We start from the raw sequence: 23022 nt of genomic DNA, 5'->3' as shown, positions 1-23022 counted from the left end.
TAGCAATGGAACAATTATGGTGATCCCATTGCAGCACAGCTCGGTGTGGAGTGAGCCACCAAGGTGATGTACAATGCTGAAGGCTGGTGTTGGGCAGTCTAGGACAAGAGATGCAACTGTTCAGCACTAAGATGTAGCACTCAGGACTGCGTCCTGGTTGGCAGGGAGAGTGTGGAGTGTTGTGGTGGACTGGCAGCATCTGTTCCACATATTGACAGACCACCTGGATTCTCCAGTATCTCTCATCACCTTCTGTTGGATGTGATGGAAGCTGGTGTCTCCCCCTCTTTTTATTTCAAAGCTCATCTCTTCCCAGGCTGGAGATTTCTCTGTGGCAGCAAGTTTAGTGGCCAGTGGCTACCTTTTGAGCTTGATACCTTGGAGAGATCTCTGGGCTGAATGGATATGGGATGGGGAACTAAAGTGGTGGGCAATATGGATATCTCAGTTGCCTTCTGTGGACTGAATGCAGGTGCTCTGTAAAGCAGTCACCCAGTCTGTGTTTTATTTCTCCAATGCAGAGGAGACCTTTCTGCACCTTTTTTTAAATGTGACTTGTTTCCTCTCTCTCACTGTTTTGATGACTTCTTCAGCCTGAAACAGTAACTGTTTCTTTTTCCACAGATGCTGTTTGATCTGCTGAGTATTTCCAGCATTTTCTGTTTTAATATCAATTAGATAAACTTTGATGCACTCCTCTGTCATTAGTAGATCTTTCCTTTGGTAGGGAGACCAGACCTGTACATTTTATGTGTGGTCTCACCAGAGGTCTATATAATTGTAGAATGATGTCTTTACTTTTGCACTGAAAAGCTCTTGGACTAAAGCTCAATATACCATTTATTTTCCTAACTGCTTCTCAGACCTATATGTTAACTTTCGGTGATATGTATACAAGGACACCCAAGTCCATCTGAAGACCAACATTTTTCAATTTCTTCCCATTTTTGCTTTACCATTTTTTTGCCAGCAAATTTTTACAGTGCATAAAATTCTTATACGCATGCGAGTCATTTAAACTTTTGAGAATGGGAAATGATGTTTTTGCTGAAAACTGTCTTAATATTGAAAGTGAAAATTAAAGTTTTAAATCTGTAATGTCTAATATAATCTCAGCACTTGCCGAAATGTTTTACAGCTAGCAAAATATAATTGTAGTCTAAGACCAGAAACTAATTTGTGCTCAGCAAGATTCTGCAATGAGCAGATGGTTGCCTGGAAATTCCTTTCATGCTTTAAGCAGCACTGTGTGTTTTCCTATCATTTTTAAAATGTACCATAAAGATCACAATCTTATGTAAGATTCATAAAATCGTGTTGTTGGCTTCCCTATGTAACATTGTGCTGTGTGTCACGTACCAGCAACAAAAGAAACACACCGAGTCGTGTATAAGTGTTAAAAACTATTTTATTAATAACTACTTATGATAATAAGAAAAAATAAAAGTAAAAATGTTAGAAATAAAAATGTTAGATCTTAAACATTAATCCCAAAAAATAAACTCGAAGTGTGTGTGTGGCAAATTCCCAAACTCCCAGTCCAGGAATAGTTCTCAAAGTTCAGTTCAGCAAGTTGTAAGGTGAAACGTAAGCAAAGGTTTCTGCAAAACCACCGTTGACTGAAGAGGAAATGTAGAGAGAAAATAGACAGTAATTACGAAATCCAAATGTTCCACGATGGAACCCATACGACACCTCAATCACTGATGATCTCCATTCCTTTGTTCCAAAGTATCGGCCACCCCGAAAGGCATTCGAGACGTGGCCCTCCACACAAATACCTGTTTCCTCCTTCTACAGGTTAATGACAAAGTGGACTCCACTGGATTATTCCAAAAATCCATACGTGGATTGTAGTGACAGACACAATTGTTTTTCATCCATTGATACAGAGACCAGCAGACTCTCTCTGTCTCTCTCTGTCTCTCTCTGTCTCTCTCTGTCTCTCTCTGTCTCTCTCTGTCTCCTCCCCCCCCGACTGACCACTCCAAAAAAACATCATCACGTCCTTATCTCCTGTTGTCGTAATCACGCCCCCCCCCACACACTCACTACTGTGCAATGTCTTAAAGGGACATTCACCAATGGTAACCTAACCCATAACATGTGTCAGTCTCGGCATACTGCAATTATATTGATATATTTCAAAATGTCGCACTGCTGGCATTTATTCTCAGGGCTATGACCTCAGAAATGAGCTCTTGAAGGTATATATGCACAGTACAAGCAGCATTTTTCAATTTAATGAAGAGTGATACGACTTAAAGAATGGATACTGCAATAATGGCAGAAGGGAGTGAAGGTGCTCTCAAAGACAGCTCTACAGGCTGCTGATGAATGTTCTTTTTGCGAGGGGGGCCATGGAGACCCTTCCGAGCTACAGTCAGGCACTCCTTGCAGGAGGTTGCCATGGACATCTCTGTGAGGAGTAGCCCTACGTGAGAGCAGTCTATGAATGCCTTTGGGGAAGACCAGTACTGAGAAATCTGTCCCTGCTCTGCCAGCTCTTGTCGGCTGAAGTAGACAAGGTCTCTTTTTGGGCAAGGAGCTTGGATGACTTCCCTTGTGCAGCAGTGAGCGGCAAATTGTGAGGTGTGACATCGATCAATGGCAGCCACCTGGACCGATCCTGAGGCTGGGAAGCTAAGAGTGTCTGTAACCTTGACCTCCATGTATGTTTCTGAGATGGCAGGAGGCCACAGGACTGTTTTGAAGGATAGCCTAGCAACAGACATTGTTTCTCAGGGAAGTTTAGTTATGGGTATGGGTCCCTGTCAAGTCTTGGGTAATGCCTCTCCCTGCTGCCTTTCATGTGGTTTCCTTGGCTATATACTATCCAGAAAGATAAATATTAAATCTGAACAAATAACCATTAGAAGTCAGTTGGGAGTGCAAAAAAGGAGACACAAGACTGCAGAAGCTATAATTTAGAGCAAAAAAAAAACAAACTGTTGGAGGAACTTAGCAGGTAAGGCAGCCCTGATGCAGGGTCTTGACCTGAAACATTGACTACCCCTCTGCCTCCACAGATGCTGCCTGACCCATTGAGTTCCTCCAGCATTTTTTTTGCTGGAGTAGAAAAAAGTTCTTGGAGGTGCAGTTGCTTTGGGTGTAAGCAGTGAGGCAACAGATGCTTTGGAGCTGCCTGGGAAAGAATACATTTAAAGTGTTGGCTCTTGAATTGGTGCTGCTTCTGGGGAAACAACATTAGTATAAGTGGTTTGTTCTATGAGTAAATGAGCAGTTACTTTTTAGACCAGGGAGGATGAAACTCAAACTGAGGACAGATATTAGGTGTAGCAATTGTTGGTGTCATTTCATGGAGCTTTATCCCAGGTAATGTTCTAGTGCTAACAGAAATGCAATAGGAAGGGTGGGGTTTGATTTTCTTTTTTTAGTGGGTGATACAAGGTATGGAAGTGGATGCAATATTTTTGTTCTTGGGTTCAAGCAGATTTTTGAATGCACAGGGCCGATTTTATTCAGTGTTGTGTAAAAGAATTCCTTGGCTAATTTTTTTTGACGTTGGCGGATGTTCTTCAAATTAAGACTGTTGTAGAGACAAGACTGCAGATGCTGGAATATGGAGCAAAAAGCAAACTGCTGGAGGTGCTCAGTGACTCAAGCAGCATTTGTGGAAACCCAAGGATAGCTGACTTTTTGGATTGAGACCCTGTATCAGGACTGGGAGGGGAGATAACTGCTGTAAGCAGGCTCTTTAGTGTTGCAAAGCAAACAGGAGGTAGAGCTAAAAATGAATTGCTGGGGGAACTCAGTGGGTCAGGGAGCATACAGTATATGGAGTGAAATGTACATTGATGTATGAAGTTGATGTTTTGGGTTTTGTTCCAGATTCCAGCTTCTGCAGTCTCTTGTGTCTCCAAGGCGTAGAGCTGTAAACACAGCGTCCTTTATTGATTATTATAGTAAGCTGTAAACTAACAGTATCAAATACAGCATTGTATGACTTTCAGTACACTCTGTTTTTAAAAGTCCACTTGTTCTTTTATATGCCTAGGTGCTATGAGATGCTTAAAGGCCTCCTAAAGGGTCTTGGATGAATCTGTTATCTGAAAGATGATACCTCCCTTCAATAATAGTGTCAACCTAGGTTTTGTGCTTGCGTCTCCAGAGTGGGACTTAAGCTCACAGGCTTTGTACTGAGACCTTTGGGTATTGCCACTGAGCTATGGCTGACACTGTGCAGTGCTGCACAGCTGTTCTGTTTCAGTGTGTTGCATTTAACATCTGACAACAGCAGATGTGCCAACATCGTAGCCAGGTTTCACTCGTAGCATTAACCATCTGTAAGTGCCACCAGTTTCTAAATTTCTGTTACACAACATTAAATGTTCTAATCCTTTGCTTTCTGGCTTCTATTACACAAGATCACTAAAGAGCAATTTATCTTTTAATTTTGCATGTCACTTGAGTGCAAATGTTATTGCACTTCATGTCATTTTGTTAACTTAGTTGCATCTATCAAATTTAAGAGAACCAAGAGTGTTTGTTGATGTCATTTACAAGACAATTTGTGTAAAGACAAAGATTATTACTGAGTATCATATTTCCTTTGTAACAGTAAAATGCGTCTTCTATTCTTTTGTATTCTGATACATGATCTACCATCAATTGCCATTGTAGAGTACTTTTAGTAATATTGATGTTCACATTTATTCTGACAACATAGTAATTGGGAGTAAATTTTACTAAATTCTAACATCATATTAGGGTGCAGAGGAGATTTACAAGGATGCTGCCTGGAATGCGGAGCATGCCTTACGAAAGCAGGTTGAGGGAACTCTGCCTTTTCTCCTTGGAGAGACAGAGGGTGAGGGGGGACCTGATAAAGGTGTATAAGATGATGAGAGGTATTGATCGGGTAGATAGTCAGAAGCTTTTCCCCAGGGCTGAATTGGTGGCCACAAGAGGACATAGGTTTAAGGTGCTGGGGAATAGATATAGAGGAGATGTCAGGGGTAAGTTTTTTTTACTCAGGGAGTGGTGAGTGCGTGGAATGAGCTGCCAGCAACGGTGGTGGAGGCTGATACGATAGGGTCTTTCAAGAGACTGTTAGATAGGTACATGGAGCCGAGTAAAATAGAGGGCTATGGGTAAGCCTAGTAATTTCTAGGGTAGGGGCATGTTCGGCACAGCTTTGTGGGCCAAAGGGCCTGAATTGTGCTGTAGTTTTTCTATGTTTCTGTTATTAATTAGGTGCTCAATGAGTTGGTTCATAACTAAATTATATTTATGAAGCTGCCAAGTTTGCAAGAGAAAAGGCATTTATTTTAATGAATTGTAATAAATGTGTTTAAAAAGCAAACAATACAGAATTGAGCTTTACATAATCTTTCTCTTTCAGTCTGTGTGAAAAATTAGGTTGAATCATGCTTCTATATAAGCACAGCTTGGTAGAAGCTACATTTCTGAGAGTTGGGTAGTTTATCTCTTCCCGCATGAGCTATTAGAAGTATTGATACAAATATTTATGAAGCTGAATCTGCAACTCTTGATTCTTTTACTGCTTTCTGAGTTTCTTGGATAAAGATAGAAATCAATTGTGTTCAGCTCTTTCCTGGACTACTTTAGATATAGGAAGAGCTGTCAGCTGGAGAAGCTTGAGATCTGAATACTGGGGCTTGAGAACAGCTGACATCACTACAGTCCAATATAGAGGCTGAATGTTTTATGGATCCACATTTTAGCCCACTGCTGAAGAGTGGATGCAGAAAGGGAACAGGTGATTGTCAGACATACAAAACACAGGAGTAATCAGGTGGAACCCCAAGTCCATTTTACTCTGTAACAAATATTCAGTTCTGAGCACTGAGGGTGGGAAGTACAACCATATCACAGACCATAGCTCAGTGGGTGGCTCAACTGTGTAGGGAAGAAGTGGAAATGTCAAGACAGCAGTCAATATACAGGATTCAATAGTTAGGGGAGCAGTTAGGCATTTCTGTGGATGTGGAACTGATTCCAGGAAGGAATATTTAGTCTCCAATCCAGCCTCCTTTTGGCAATCCTGTGCACCTTAAGGTCACTGACCATGTTAAAGATGCTCCTCCTGTTTCCAGAGTACAAGAGGTTCAGGAATAAAATCTACCAATCTCTACCCTGAAAATGCAATCTAATTGCATTGATCTCTGCCTTGAAGTATTCTCTGCAGTTGAAATTCATAAAGGGCCAGCAATTCAGTGGATTTCTGACAGTAGTAATATTAGAATGAGTCTAAAGTTTCTTATATTTTCTGTTCAGTTCACTGAAATGTATTCCAGCAATTTCTCATTCTTGGCTTTGTGCAACCAGCTGACCCCCATCTCTATTTCTCTGCCAACTTTCCAGCACTTTGGGAAACCTGGCTGGAAAACAAAGTTTCCGAATATACTGTGGAAATCTGATTTGTGTATTGTCGTGAAGTGTCCCTCCTGTCCAAGGTAGGACACTCCATCTATCCCCCAATTTATACATGGTGCTAGACTGTATGTGTGATTTGGATTGCCTTTTGCTATTTTAAGTTTTTAATGCCTGCCTCTCTTCTGTTAAAATCAACACCATTGTTCATGTTTATTGTGCATTCATCATTCAGAAGGAATAACCTGTTTTTGCACTGCTATAAGTCACTTGACCTGTTTGCTGTAAACAAGGTCTATTGAAGCAAGTGCACGCCAGTTCATGGTCATCAGTGAAAACACCAGCTTCTTTTGGACAGGTTAAATAATATAAGATGGTATTTTTACAATGTTGAGGATTAGATGATATTTGTCACTTTCGAGACACTAAACATACACTTACTGGTCAAATCTTAAAATGTTGCACATTCCAAAACAGATGTTTAATTTATTAAATGAAGGCACCCAACCTCAACTTTATCAAAATACCTGAGTTTAAAATTTAACTGTTCCAACAAACGAAGAATGGATTCTTGACCCATGCTAATGACTGTAAACTGGTTGTAGTGAAGTGTAGTGAATGGGAGACTCAGGTGATTACCCTTGTCAGTTCATCAACAACAAACCATTTTTCATAACTGTGTAAAGCAATCTGGTATCAATTTAAAGGCTCATTACCACTGGGGAGAAATTTCTAGAACTATGGTGTTGTTCAACCTTTTCTTGATGATTGAGACTGCTTGCTGAGAATCATCTTTAATAAACTATCCATATATATATTGTGTGTGTGTGTGTATATATATGTGTGTGTGTGTGTATATATATATATAGGGTGGTTATTAATGTGTCAAAATTTAGTAGAGATTCTATTGCTAAGAATAAAATGTTACTATAATCAATAGTTCACATTTCATAGTATTTCTATTCAAAATTATCATTAATAATCACAATTTGAAATGTCACATTAGCTAAATATTTGTTTAATTGAATGTAGTTTGCTACACTAAAATGTAAATGTGTGAAGATTTTAATCTTAACTCTAAATTATAACTATTTTCCTTGTAGGTAATAGCAACAAAAAACTTAATCCAACTTAAATTCATGAATAGAAATAAATCAAAAATTTAAATTTGACAATTTAGCCAATGGAATATTTTTTGTATGCATTTCACTAAGGCTAAAGTTGTGAAAGAAAGCTAGGAAGGATATAATTGCCCTCTAGAACATAGACATAAAGCTAAAATAAACCTGTCTCAGTTGGGAAATCCAATTTCATTTTGGCAATTTGGCGAAAAAGTAGATATTTGAGAAAGCCCACATTTGAAGATGGTGGTCACTGATGAATGCAATACTGGGACATGTCTGTTAGCTTTGAAGTATGGTCTATTTATGGTAATGATGTATAATCTGATATGTAGCTGTAATTCCACATTAGCAGAGTACACACTTATTTGAGACCAGTACTGACTCTTCCTATTTTGAATCTTCAATTGCAAATTTACTGGACATAGTTAATTTGGAAATGTGTGAGACTGACAAGCACTGGATGAAATGTGCTATAATTAATGTGTTTAGTTGAATAATCATACAAACGAATACATTCATTTATACTAGAAATGAAAACCTAGCAGAGTGTCTATTCATATCCCCTGTTGCTTGGCTGTGCCGGCTTTTGAAAGGAGAGATTTATTTGTATATTAGTTTTCATGAAGTTATATTAGTGTGTGCATTGTTGAAATGAATGCTTGAGTGGCCCTGCGTAACTACCTGGCATTTTGGTTTAGATGACGCAAGTTGTTTAAGCATCAGATTTGACCATGAAAACAAACTGTGCACACAAGTTTATTCTAAAAGTGTCACGTAATATGGTTTAGATCGGAATAGTCAATGGTCATGACCACAACGCCATCCTCATTGAGGAGGCCAGGAATTAGGTAGAAACAATGATGATGGTGCCGATGTATTGGATTTGATTGTTAATAGAAAATAAAACTAAATATTGTTCATGTATGTTAATGGGAAAAAATGCAGTTAATATCTTTGTTGAGGATCAATGCAAACAATTTAAAGTTCTTCCATTACTGATGCTGGTCAAACATTCTGGCATTACCGTGGTCTTGTCTGATTGCTCTTTTTTGCACAAAGATCTTGTTTTTGCACATTCCTTTCTCTCTCTCTCTCTCTCTCTCTCTCTCTCTCTCTCTCTCTCTCTCTCTCTCTCTCTCTCTCTCTCTCTCTCTCTCTCTCTCTCTTTTCACTGTCTTGAATAATTTATATTCTGTATGTTGCCTGTACCTACGTGCCTGTGATGTTGCTGCAACCTGTTTTTTTCATATTGCAACACAAAATGGGGAACGAACTCAGCAGGTCAGGCAGCATCTATGGAGGGAAATGGACAGTCGATGTTTTGGGTTGAAACCCTTTCATGGACTGCTGAATTACTTTAACAATAATTAAAGCACCTTTTATATCATATTAAACTGGGCTGCATGGCGTTCTGGTACAGGGGTGGCAATTTCAGGGTAAAACCCCTGGTCTCACTGAATCCAGTTGCTATGAAGACACCAACGATCCAATAACTGCAGTACAACTTAACTTGGAATATTTCTGGTCACCTTTCAACCACCCCTCCCCCCCCCAAAAAAAAAATCCCGCTCTTTCCTCCCCACACACATGCATGTAGTCTGAGGGTTGAATCTCAGTGTAAATTTTACCAGAAGCAAAATAGAAACTGTAGATGCTGAAAACCTGAAATAAAAACAGAAAATCCTGAAACTGCTCAGCTGGTCAGGCAGCATCTTGGAGATAAACAGACTTAATGCTTCAGATCAATGAGCATTCATCAGCACTAGGAAAAGTTAGAAACAAACATGGTTTAAGTTGCAGAGGAGGAGTGGAGAGAAAGGAATTGTCTGTGACGGAGTGGCAACCAAGAGAGATTGAATAAGAGACAGGGTTGGTGCCAGCTGAGAGAGGGCGGTGCAGGCTTTGTTATTTGCAGCTGATCTAATTGGTAAAGAGAGGGAGGTGAATGAGAACGGGAGAGAAGGGAAAAACCAATGCTGGAACTGTGAAATACAGAACATAGGAGCTGCTGGAAACTGAAATAAAAGAAAATTAGAAAAATATCCAACAGATCAGACATCATCTGTGGAGAATAAAGAACTGAATTAACTTCACAGTGAGTAACAAGAGTAGATTGTACTTTTGGAGGCTGTTGTAAAATGGAGATGAGAAACAATCAAACGTTGAGCTTGATTTTTCCTTTATACTGAAGTCAATAGAAGGAGAGTGCAAAGGAGAGGGGGAGCAATTCAGCATCTGCATATATAGACACTTAAAACCCCTCTGACTGATTTCCACCCTTCCTAACCTCTGGTTAATGAGGTCAATTGTGGGATTCATCTCCTCTGCAAACCTGACACAGTGAAGCCGAATCCTTGCTGTTCGGCTTGCCTCTGCTCTTCACTGTTAACCAATTAACTTTGGAGAAATCTTATTTTTGTCTAATTTTTTTAATACAGCCAAGATTTTCCTCAAATTCCATCGTTAATCTTTTGGCACCTCGTGGTCCTGTTCCTTAAATTATGATCCTGACAGGAGTGTTATGAATTCTTCAGGTGGGATATATTTCCTTTGTAATTTATTAATTTCTGTGAAGAGCCTGGCAGTTGGCTTTAAACCTGGCGGTGTGATTTGAAATAGTGATCTGTTGAAGGGCTTTAATTAATCTTGGGGCCTGGGAAACCACAAGCAGATTGTGCCGTACTGAGAACTGGGGAACTGATTTATCATATATAAAGTATTCACAGGCTTGCTCATATTTCATTTCCATGCAGTGAAAGGCCTCTAAAGGAGCAGAATCATTAAAGTTCAAACAGTTTGCAGTTCACCTTGCCTTGTTTAACAACAAAGAAGGATGGGATTGAATTTTTTTTTGCAACTCTATTTAAAAACTTTGAGGGGGTCTTTTTTTTATAAAATCTTTGAAAGAAATTTTAAGTGGAATGAAGACTATCATAGAACACAGAACAGGCCCTTTGGCCCACAATGTTGTGCCGACATAGCTAATAACTCCTACCTACAGAATACCTGTATCCCTCCATTTTCCTCTCATTCATGTGCCCATCCAAGCCCCTCTTAAAAGCCCCCAATGAATTTGCCTCCACCAACCTATCAGACAACGCATTCCAGGCATCCACCACTCTCTAACTAAAAAAAACTTGACCCTCACTGTCGCGGAAAAGGATTAACGGTATGGCCATCCCCCTTTTAGCTAGGATGCCAACTCTCCGAACTTGGAGAATACCTTTCTCCGCTTGGGTTCTTTTCATGGATCCTGCTAATAGTGTCTGTCCAGTAGTTCCTCCCCAACTTGGAAGGTGTTAGGACACTAAGAGGATCCCATCCTTGTCGCCAATCTGTCGCGGAAAAGGATTACTCGGACCCGGAGGGCGTCTGTTTCAGAAAGCCTTTATTGTAGCATGATATGATGGAGAGGTCAGACTCCTAAAAGTGGAGTTCCGAAACTCTGCTCAGCAAAGGATTACACTCATTTTTATAGTTAATATATATGTGACAAAAAAGCACTTACACAAATACAAAAATTTCTCAGCATGTTCTAGGTGATAACCTGAAGCACCTATCAGCTTAAAAGTTACTCTGCCTGCAGTGTTAGGATAGATTATGAAACAGTGATTCCAAAGAAAGACAAGTTCCCATGTCTGTCTTTGAGATCAAGCAAGCAAGCAAGCTAGATAAGGTTAGTTAGCTGGCAGTTAACCAAGGACAGACAGCTGTCAGTAGAAATGGTTTGACCCTCTTTAATAATGCTTTAAATTTTCTTCCACACTCGTGTCTCTTCTGAATCTAAATGCATGGCCTCTGGTATTGGATCGCTCAATAACGGGGAAAAAGATATTGCTTGTCCACCCTATCTATGCCCCTCATATAATTTTATACACTTCCAACAGATCACCCCTCAGCCTCCGCCGCTCCAGAGAAAAAAGCCCAAATTTGTCCAGCCTCTCCTGATAGCACATGCCCTCTAATCCAGGCAGCATCCTAGTAAACCTCCTTTGCACCCTTTCTAAAGCCTTGACGTCCTTCCTATAGTGAGGTGACATTTCCCTAATCTGTTTGCATATCCGTTCCTCAATGTCCCGGTGGCTATTGGAAGTCGATAGTACACCCCCAAGAGCGTGATTGCACCCTTCCTATTCCTGAGTTCTACCCATACAGATTCTGTATCTGAGCCCTCCATTATGTCTCCCTGGAGTGCAGCTGATATATTATCTCTAATTAGTATTGCAACTCCTCCCCCTCTTTTACCCCCCCCCCCCCCCATTCTTCCTAAAACTTCAAAACCCTGGTACATCGATCACCCATTCCTGTCCCTCCCTCAACCAAGTCTCTGTAATGGCCACAACATCATAGTTCCATGTACTGATCCATGCTCTAAGTTCATCACTCTTGCCCATAATACTCCGAGCATTAAAGTACAAACACTTCAGACTATTCGTCCCATCACATCTGTTATTCGGAATCTGCCTGATACTACATTTACTGACATCAGCCCTCCTGCCCGTTCCCTCACTTACTGACGTGTTGTTCTGGTTCCCATCCCCCTGAAAATTGAGTTTAAACTTTCCCAGTAGCATTAACAAACCTCCAGGATATTGGTTCCCCTCCAGTTCTGGTGCAACCCGTCCCTCTTGTACAGGTCACCCCTTCCCCAGAAAAGGTTCCAATAATCCAAGAACTTGAAGCCCTGCCCCCTGCACCATCTCCCCAGCCACTCATTTGTCTGTGCTATCATCCTGTTCTTTCCTTCACTAGCTCGTGGCACCGGGAGTAATCTAGAGATTACTACCTTGGAGGTTTTGCTCTTCAGCCTCCTCTTCAGATGATACAGCTATAGATCATCACTTGCTCAAAGTGGGAATTTACTGTGATTATCTATGCAGTAATCGCACTTTCACACTAGCTGTTACTATCTTCATGAACTGGTAAGGTAGGAAGCAATGAATTGCGGTATATCAAAATAATATATCAGAATATATTTATATATCAGAATAACCCAACACCTACTATTCACTTTGAGTCCAATCCCTCAATTTATCCCCAGCAAAGACTCACATAGTTTTCAGACAATTCCATAAACTTCCAGACGTTACAAATATCACTCTATTAAATCTTTATTCTCTGTGGCTTTTATCCAGCCTTCGTGAGGCACTAATTATTGAGGGTTGGCTTTTTTTCATGCAGATGTTACAACCTTTGAAGAAGACCATGTATTGTCAAGAGAAACACTGTTTCCTAAATTCTGTTAATTCTTTTTTGATGACTCATGATTGACTCAAACCATAAATGGAAGAACTTGTTTTCTGGGACCAAGCATCAAAAGATCACGGAGGTGTTTTACATTCCTGAGACTCTAAAATGAGACACCGTATGTGTAGTAAAGTCTAACTGATAGTTCTCCTCCTGAGCCATTGTGGGAGTGGGTAGGTTATTGTGCATTAGGGATAATCTAGTTACTGCCTGATCTTTGAGAGACACCACTTTTTTCCCCCGTTGGAGTTCTGGTTGGCAGTCATGTGCCGTGTTTGCAACAAAGAAATAAAACTATCGTACAGCAACAGGAAGTCATTCAACACAGAAACAGGACCTTCAGCCCACTGAATCCACACTGACCGTTGAGCACCCATTTAGACTTGTGCTTTTGTATTCTGTCCAAATCCCAATCAATTCCCCCCCCCCCCGCCCCCTGATTCTACCATTCACCTGCACATTTAGGGGTAGCTTACAGTGACCAATTAACCTATCAACCCAAGTGTCTTTGGGACGTAGGAGAAAAGAAGCAGCTCCCAGGGAAAACCCACATGGTCACGGGGAGAATACAGACAGTGGCGAAGGTCAGAATTGAGGCCTGGTTGCTGGAGTTGTGAGGAAGTGACTCTACTAGCTGCACCACTGAGGATAAAACTCAGCCATCTTTTTAATTCCAGATTTTGCATGTTGGTGATGAGGAAAATTTTTTCCGAATTGAGATGACTGAATATGCCAGATAGTTATGAAGAGCAACTTTTTTTGCTCAAATATAATGAGGGCAGAATGAATGTCTAACAACTGTATGTGTGTGTGTATATATGTATGTGTGTGTGTGTGTGTGTATGTGTGTGTGTATATATATATATATATATATATAATATATATAAATATAAAAAGCAGAAAAATACAAAAGAAAAATGACTAGAACAATACACTCATTTGCAGCATTTGACACGCAAACCTAGGTAAAGGTGGAGAATTTAAAAATATGGTTACATTTCTTTGCTGCAGATGTCATTGATGATAAATAAATAGAAATCTATCTTAAGCAGTGTTGTGGGAGCTCCTTTGTATATTTAATGAGAAACCTGGTCAGTGAGGAATTAATAGATATGTTGAATTATTTTAACACACAGCCAATCAACGCTCTGCAAAGATACAAGTTTGAAATGCATAAAAAATCTAGTGGAACAATGGTTGATTGTGTATCAGAGCCAAGGAAGCCCTTGCAAAATGCAATTATGGGAAAACAGTTGCTAAGGAACAGGTTATTGTCCAAGATCAATGATGACTGGATTTAGATTGCTGTATTCAGAATTAAATCTGACCTTTGAAAAGACACTGAAAACTGCCCAAGCAGTGGACAGAAAAAACAGTCAGGACTTGCAAGTGAACCCAACTCTTCCAGGTGAGGCATGCATAGAGGACGAACTGCAACACACACTGTTCTGAAGCAAACTAAACTTGCTTTCAAAAGTTAAACAAAGGTTTAGTACTGGAGGTGGTGGGAGGGGAATCATGGTGCTGTCTAAATGCTGGTTCAAGCAAGAACTGTCTCCTATGTGCTTTAAAAGGCCATAATCAACAGCAGGAAGTAAAATTAAGCAAACAAAATGAAAACCAGAAACCAAATTCCAAATTTCCAATTCACAATTTCCAAAGTTTGCACTGTTCTCACCACATGGAGGTAGCAACTGCAGACAGTAATACAGAGGGAGTGTTCGTGATGTTCAGTGCAAAGGGGTGATTTCAACAAAAATAGAGCAACTGACTGACGCCATGAAGGTAAATGATGGATGAGCCTTGCACTGATGAACCAGGCTGGATATGCAGTTGAGCCTTAACTTAAGAAGACGCAGCTAAATCTGAGCATCTATGCAGGTGAAAGCGTTGAACTACTTGAAGTAGCTGATGTGACATATTAAAACTTTACCGTCAGTGGCTGTTTCAGGCTTCAGACCAAACCTCCTGAGAAGAGGCTAGCTGAAAGAAATTCACCCAAATTACAAGAGTATTCAACACATTAAGGCAGGTGAGGCTGGAATTTTCTAGGAGATGCTCCAGACTCGTGAAGAGACATGAAGACAAAGATGAACTTGGCACGTTAAAAGACATCCAGGACAAAAATCATGTTCATTCTGATGCCCCACCATGGTCTTTCAAGCCAAGGTCAGTGCCTTATGAAACTAAAAATTGGAGGGAGAAATTAACAGGCTTCTCAGAGAGAAAATAATTAGAAATTTTAAACACTCAAATGGGTAGCACCCATTGTGTTGGTGTTAAAGCCTGATCCATTAGGATTTGTGGAACTTGCAAGCTAACTGAATTGAGTCACATCCCTGGAACAGTATCCCATTTCCAGAATAGAAGACCTTTTTACAATTTTGTCTGGAGGGCAGGAGTTCATGAAGTTATGAGTCATGCATATCAACAGTGTTAGAGGAGCGGTCCATGAAGTTTTTGATTGGCAACACACAAGGCCCTTTTCACATAGAGCACACTACTCTTTGGAGTTTCATCTGCCCCTGCTATTTTCCAATGCACCACGTAGAGGCTGCTGCAGGGTATTCACAGGGTGCTTGTATGATATCCAATTTACAGAAGCCTCAAGGGATGAACACCTGTGGAACCTGGACGAAGCACTGAGTGAACAGGCCCATGTTTGAAGAGAAGGTGGTGTATTTTCTTGGCAAATTAAGTACAGTACTTGGAATACCATAGTAGACAGTGAAGGACTGCACCTAGCTCGAGAAGGTAAAAGCCATTACCTATGTTCTAGCCCCAACTGATGTATCTGAGTAAAGCTATGTCTGTTATTGATGAATTATTACAGTAAATTCTTGCCAAACCTAGCAGTGTTCTTACCTCCATTTCACCAATTGCTATGTTGAAATGTGAAATGAAATTGGACTGAAGGAAAGTCTTTTAGTGCACAGTTTAAAAAGAAAATTGTTACAGCTTGCTGATGTGCTTGTGTACTGTTCAACGGACAGAGTTAATCTCATTGTGAGATGCATCAGCATTCGTATTGGGAATTATCTTGATTATCTGAAAACAGCAAAAGTTAGAAATCTGGAATAAAAACAGAAGATGCTGGAAACACTGCCAGTCTTGCCAAATCTGTGAAAGGAGAAAGATAGTATTTCGGGTCGAAGTTATAAAAAAGAGATCTTGTTACTGCTTTATCTGTGGCAGATGCCAATTTCTCTTTTTAGGGTTGTTGTTGGCAGACATGTTCTGGCTTAGCAGGCTTGCAAGAAATGTTTCAAACTTTGCCACCACCTCCTTGTTTAAGGTATAACTGTCTTCCCTTTCACATGAACTTTAAAAGGTACCAAAGCATTATCCTGAAGAAGAATAGGGGAGTTCTCCCTGTTGTCCTGCCTAAAATTTCACTCAATCAACAGCAAAAAAAATCAGGTGAATTAGCCATCATCAATTTGGCATCTGTGGTATTTACTTCTACACAAATTGACTGCTATGTTTCCTGTGCTACAACAGTAACCACATGTCAGAAAATATTTAATTGTCCGTGAAGTTCTTGAAAGGACTAACAGCTATAAAAGCCTCTTGTTACATCCCCTCTTAATTCAGATTTTGGGAGCTTGCCATCTGTAAATCATTTCCAGAGTTTATGCTACCATATCAGAATGCCAAACCTGCAGATGCATGAAAAGGGGGTCATTGAGTCAAATACCTGGAAAATGTGCCAAGTGGATGAATCTGGGAGCTGAATAACAAACATCAAGAGTCCAGAATATGAATGAAGAAAATGTACTGTTATAGCATCATCATCATTTGTGTGATGTACCTGCATGTGGAACTGCATACTGTGGCAAGATTTTGTGAAACAAGGATAAGCTTTGAAAACTTCACAGGTGAAGCTTTTCAATTGTGGGTAGGCAAGTGAGTTTAACATCACCACCACCCCACATCCTTGCCCTTTTAACTTCCCTGCAGTACTGGGCAAGGAGCTGGGACTTGGGATGCAGAAAAGCACGATCATCAAAATGTTGGTAGGAGATTGCACTGATGGAAATTGTAACCTTTTCATAGATTCCTAAATAAATACAGACATGGGTTTTTATAAAGAATTTCGTAGAGGTGCTTATAAAAACATTGTTTTAAATAATTTTCAAGTCACACGCAAGAACCAAGGTTAATTTTTTTTTAAGTGGATTTGAAAATCCAGTTCAGTCCATTTGCAGTTTTTGCAGACAAATGCATGTGAGACCCAAGGGGCTCAAAGCAATGTGTGATCTCTTTATTCAAGGGCTCCTCACAGGCCATCTCTCTGGAACTTTCTATAAACTGAGAATACAGTCCTCAGAGAAGTAACAGGCTGAAAACAGCGATTACTATTCACAATTATTACTACTGCATATGCTACACTGCTTTTTATAAATGAAAGAGATCTTCCACCTGCACTGAGCTCTTAAATTCCCCAGATGTTGTTGGAGTATTATTTGGTATTGGTACATTATTGTCACTTGTACCAAGGTGAAAAACTTGTCTTGCATACCGATCCTACAGGTCAATTCAATACACAGTGCAGATACATTGAGTTAGTACAGAGTGCATTGATGTAGTACAGGTAAAAACAATAACAGAATACAGAGTAAAGTGTCACAGCCACAGAGAAAGTGCAGTGCAGGTAGACAATAAGGTGCAAGGTCAAAACACTTAACTCTAGACTCAATGATGCTTTCTTGCCAAGGCTGTCCTTCCCATTATTACAGGTCCTCTCTTTTTGACCACTTGTGGGAATTGTATCATGTATATCTTGGATCTGATGGCCCTCTTTGCAATGCTGCAAGGTATTATCAATGCCAGTCCAAGAGGTGAATCTGAAACTCTTTATGGGAATAACTAGGAAGAAATGCTGCTTTTCTTCATTTCCATTAAACTAGACATAAGCTCGAGTGAGATTTAGCTTTATAAACTTCTGCCCCTGTAATACCCACTGGGAAGAGGGTGTTGCTTACCTGCTTCTGATCCATTGAGGGTCACACTATAATCTCTGCAGAGCCGGACTCTTTTGTTTGTTTTGGGAGCCACTATGATGAATGGTGCCCCCTCACTTTGATCCACTTTCACCAATGTCATCAGAACACTAACTAAACTCCTGGTTAGAAGTGTCTGGTTCCATGATGGAACAGTTTGTCAATATTCATGTTAATGTCTCAATTATTGACCCTGACTTTACAGTCTGTCAATATTCATGTTAATGTCTCAATTATTGACCCTGACTTTAAATTTTAAATTACTGTTTTTAATCACTCTGGTATAGTTATCAAACTGCATTCCTTGCTGATCCATCTCAATGCAGAGTCAACCTTCCTCTGCAGTTTTCTACTATAATTGATTTCTTTTCCATTGGGGCTTTGCTTTATTACCATTGTTCTATTCTGTCTTGCCTTGCATACATGTGCTATATATTGCTTTCTTTGACATTTTAAAGCCCTTTCAAACCAAGAGGCTTGAGCAGAGTGGTTCCTGTGACAATGGCAGCAGGACTTCTATAGGAATAGTTAACTCTTAAATGTTAATTATTATCTTCGATTATATGTGATTTCAGTTTGTGTGGAAGTCATGAAATGAATGTCTGTTCTGAAAGTCCGTTTGAAAGGCAACACAAAATCCAATGGAAAAATGTAACTATAATACTACTGCTGCACACTTTTTGAAGTGCCATGCTACTGTACTGCTGCTGGTGTAGCATAATATTTAAGTTAATAAAATAATATCTCAAGGCCTAGACTACTGATCTGGAGAAATTAGTATGAATTCCTTCACAGTGACTGGGGAATTTAAATTTAAGCAAAATGGAATGAAAAGGTGAGACCACAAAACTACCATCTGGTGCACCGGTACCCTTCAGGGATGAAATCCGGCATCCATGGGGAACTGGGAGTGTCTGTTCAGCAAACATTGGCTTTGTTACCAATGCCCACAACTGGGGAATAATAAAACTCCACTGTCCAGCAGTGGAAAACGGAAAACCTACTGCTGCCTGTGCTCAAAGTCAGTTTGTGATCTTTTGGACACCCTAGCTTGACAATAGGAAAGTAGTTAGTGATAGAGTTGCAGAGAATTAGAAGGTTGAAATCATTAGTGTTGCACAAAAATGGCTATCCGGCATTGCTGATGTTAACCTAGCTAAACTATGTAATAAACTAGCATTGCCAGGCTTTAGGTGAAGAATAGTAACCTAAATATGACATTTAGTGTAAGAATAACCATTGGTCCTATCTAGTCTACATGTATGGTGAATCTATAGAGGATGCAGAAAAGATTCTTAAGACTGTTAGGATAGGAGGGCTTGAATTATAAGGAGAGGCTAGGACTGTTTTCCCTGGAGTGAAGGAGGCTGAGGGGTGACCTGATAGAGGTTTATAAAATCATGAGGGTAGATGGTTAGTCTTTTTCCCCAGGGTAGGAGAGTCTAAAACTAGAGGCCATAGGTTTTGGGTGAGAGGGGAAAGACTTGGAGGGGATCTGAGGGGCAAGTTTTTCCCTACAGAGGGTGGTGGGTATATGGAACATATACAGAGGGTGGTGGGTATTTACAACATTTAAAAGATATTTGGATAGTTACATGGATGGGAATGGTTTGGAGGGATAGTGGCCAAACACAGGTGAATGGGACTAGCTTAAATGTGAATCTTGGTTGGCGTGGAGGATTTGGGACAAAGGGCCTTTATCTGTGCTGTGTAACTCTATGACACCATCATTAATTTCCCCTATATTTTCTCCACTTGCACCCACTCGCGCGCGCGCACGCTCTCTCTCGCTCTCTCTCGCTCTCTCCCCCCCCCCCCCCACGCTCTCAAGGGGGGAAAAAGTCAATAGGGTTAATATCTCTTTAACCATCAATCCTTTGTCTCAACAGGTTTTTTATCTAGACCCCTTTTATAATGAAAAATGAGCAGATTGCAGATTCATTATGGAATGAAAAGTTGAGAATAATAATCAAGGAATGAGATAACAAAAATCTATTTAAGGTGTCTCCTTAATGGTTCTTAGCTGAAGCCACAAGAGATAAATCAAAACTCCTTGTCCTTGAAATATATATGATTCCTATTTTATTATCTTTTAATATCTTTATCCTTGCATTATTGCCGCAGTGATTTAGTTTCACCAAATGAATTCACCTAATCTTGCAATAGGACTGTACCCTCCATTAAAAATAATCCATATAATTTCTAACATAAACAGTTGGTTAGCTTAAATCCATGCTCCATTGTAATTCACAATGTGAATATTTTCACTTTTGAAGATGATAGATGTTCACAGGTAGAAGAAAAAGTTACTCTAATGAAGTACACCTGGATTCTTAGAAGAAAATCCTGTAGGATTTCTATTTCTGTCTGGTGTGTTTCATTGTTTGTTTTGTTATATCTCAAATCTTTAAGTATTTTACAGGATGTGGTTAAGACTATTGTAAAACATTCAACTAAAAAGGCCATCTGTTTTGACATATGACTTAACTCTTGACAAGATCAAAGAATAACCTGGAAAGGCTGTGCAAAAAGAAATATTTATCAATTGATGCATTTTCTTTTTCATAGTTTGTGGGTGTCACTAACTAATCTTCACTTAATGTCCATTGCTAGTTCCCCTTGGAAAGCAGCAGCGAATTTTGCCCTGAACAGATGTAGCTGTCTTAGTGATGGTATTGGAATTGGTTTATTATTGTCACTTGCACTGAGGTACAGTGGAAAAACTTGTCTTGCATACTGTTCATGTAGGTCAATTCATTACATGGTGCATTGAAGTAGCACAAACAAGGTAAAACAATACAGAATGCCGAATAAAGTGTCACAGCTACAGAGAAAGTACAGTGCAGGTAGACAATAAGGTGCAAGGTCATAATGAGGTAGATTGAGGTCAAGCATCCATCTTATCATACTAGGAAACTATTCAATATTCTTATAACAATGGGACAGAAGCTGTCCTTGAGCAAGGTGGTACATGCTTTCAGGCTTTTGTATCTTGATGGGAGAGGGGCGAAGAGAGAATATCAAGGGTGGGTGGGGTCTTTGATTATGCTGACTGCTTTACCAAGGCAGCAAGAAGTATAGACAGAGTCCATGGAGGGGTGGCTGTTACTCCCAAAATGAGATGGGTAGGGGCTTCAAATAGATTGACTCTTTGAGGATAAGGGACCTGTTTCGCAAGTTACACAAGCGGTTACAATGGGGGAATCACCAAAAAAAAACTTGATTTCCCCTAAGATTAAAAACACTGAAACGTGAGCTTAATAGCTTCCCATTTAATGCACTGTTGCAACAGGCTGGAATTATACTGCATCTGTTGCAAATTTAAATTGGTATGAGGCAACTTGTCGAGTTGGGGAAAGCCTAAACTTCCAGCATTAATGGCTGCTGCATGCAGACTGATCCTAGCAAGCCTACTGAGCTCTTCATCGAACTGGGGTTGGTGCTCTTGCTCAGAGAGTGATGGTAGGGTAGCAGAGTGTACAAGCTTGGGGTAGAAGGAAGGTTGCTGAGTGAAAACTGCATTCCCGAGATCCCCTATAATCATCCAAATATTCTGCTCTAACTCCATCTACAAGTTTGCAGATGATACCACTGTTGTAGGCCGTATCTCAAATGGCAATGAGTCGGAGTACAGGAAGGAGATAGAGAGCTTACTAGAATGGTGTCATGACAACAACCTTTCCCTCAATGTCAACAAAATGCGAGCTGGTCATTGACTTCAGCAAAGGGGGCGGTGTACATGCACCTGTCTACATCAACAGTGCTGAGGTCGAGAGGGTTGAGAGCTTCAAGTTCCTGGGAGTAAACATCACCAACAGCCTGTCCTGGTCAAATCACTTAGATGCCACAGCCAAGAAAGCTCACCAGCGCCTCTACTTCCTCAGGAGGCTAAAGAAATTTGGTTTATCCCCTTTGATTCACCAACTTTTGCAGATCCACCATAGAAAGCATCCTATCTGGATGTATCACGGCTTGGTATGGCAACCGCTCTGCCCAGGACCGCAAGAAGCTGCAGAGAGTTGTGGACACAGCCCAGTGCATCATGGACACCAGCCTTTCCTCCTTGGACTCTGTCTTTACCTCTCATTGTCTTGGTGAAGCAGCCAGCATAATCAAAGACCCCACCCAGCCGGGTCATTCTCTCTTCTCTCCTCTTCCATCGGGTAGAAGTTACAGGAGCCTGAGGGCACGTACCACCAGACTTAAGGACAGCTTCTACCCCACTGTGATAAGACTATTGAATGGTTCCCTTATACGATGAGATGGACTCTGACCTCACGATCTACCTTGTTGTGACCTTGCACCTTATTGCACTGCACTTTCTCTGTAGCTGTGACACTTTTCTCTGTACTATTATTGTTTTTACCTGTACTACATCAATGCACTCTGTACTAACTCAAAGTAACTGCACTGTGTAATGAATTGACCTGTACGATCGGTTTGTAAGACAAGTTTTTCACTGTACCTTGGCATAAGTGACAATAATAAACCAATACCAAATAACATAGAGTGAGTTTATGGATACTCATGCAGGTTTGATCTATAACATTAAGAATCAATTTGTGTACCGCTGTAAAATTTGGAACATTTGAATTCCTTCACATGCCTCTCGGGGGGAGTGAGGGAAATGCTGGGCCACACAAGGTCATGACTGTGGTTGAGTGCCAATTTTTTCAGCTGTTGTCATGGGTGCCTGGTTATGACCAGCCAAATCCACTCTGAATTTATCCCTTTCAGAAGAACTGCAGTGCCTCAAAACTAGATGACCGTAAGATATAGGAGCAGAATTAGGCCTCTCAGCCCATCAAGGTTGCTCCGCTAGTCGATCATGGCTGATTTATTTTTGCCTCTCAACTCCATTCTCCTGCCTTCTCCCCATAACCTTTGACACCCGTACTAATCAAGAACCAATCAACCTCTGCTTTAAATATACGCAATGACTTGGCCTCCACAGCCGACTGTGGCAATGAATTCCACAGATTCACCACCCTCTGGCTAAAGAAATTCATCCTCTATTCTAAAGTTACTAGAAAATAGCCTATGCTTTTATTCCTTCTACCAAGGTGCATGACCATACACTTCCCTACACTGTATTCCATCTGCCACTTCTTTGCCCATTCTCACAACCTATCCAAGTCTTTCTGCAGACTCCCTGCTTCCTCACCACTACCTGCCCCTCCATCTATCTTTGTATGATCCACAAACTTGGCCACAAAGCCATCAATTCCATCATCCAGATCATTAACATATAACATGAAAAGTAGCGGACCCAACATCGACCCCTGCGGAAC

At 40.4% G+C, this 23022-nt stretch overlaps 1 protein-coding gene across 4 annotated transcripts in view; it reads left to right on the top strand.

Annotated features, from left to right (window-relative positions):
• lypd6 (LY6/PLAUR domain containing 6) overlaps positions 1-23022 on the top strand; it is a 192405-nt gene that overhangs the window by 44573 nt on the left and 124810 nt on the right. The window contains exon 2 of one of the 4 annotated variants that reach the window (XM_052026923.1): positions 6349-6440. The exons of 2 other annotated variants lie outside the window; for them this stretch is intronic. The gene's annotated coding sequence lies outside the window, so the exon portion shown is untranslated. Of the gene's footprint in view, positions 1-6348; positions 6441-15318; positions 15483-23022 lie in introns of those variants that run through there. One more of the 4 variants, XM_052027109.1, reaches the window with a different exon arrangement.

This window comes from Pristis pectinata, chromosome 1 (assembly GCF_009764475.1).
Source record: "Pristis pectinata isolate sPriPec2 chromosome 1, sPriPec2.1.pri, whole genome shotgun sequence".
NCBI classification, from domain to species: domain Eukaryota; kingdom Metazoa; phylum Chordata; class Chondrichthyes; order Rhinopristiformes; family Pristidae; genus Pristis; species Pristis pectinata.
Note: the sequence above shows the minus strand (reverse complement) of the source record. Positions and strands in the feature narration are given on the sequence as shown.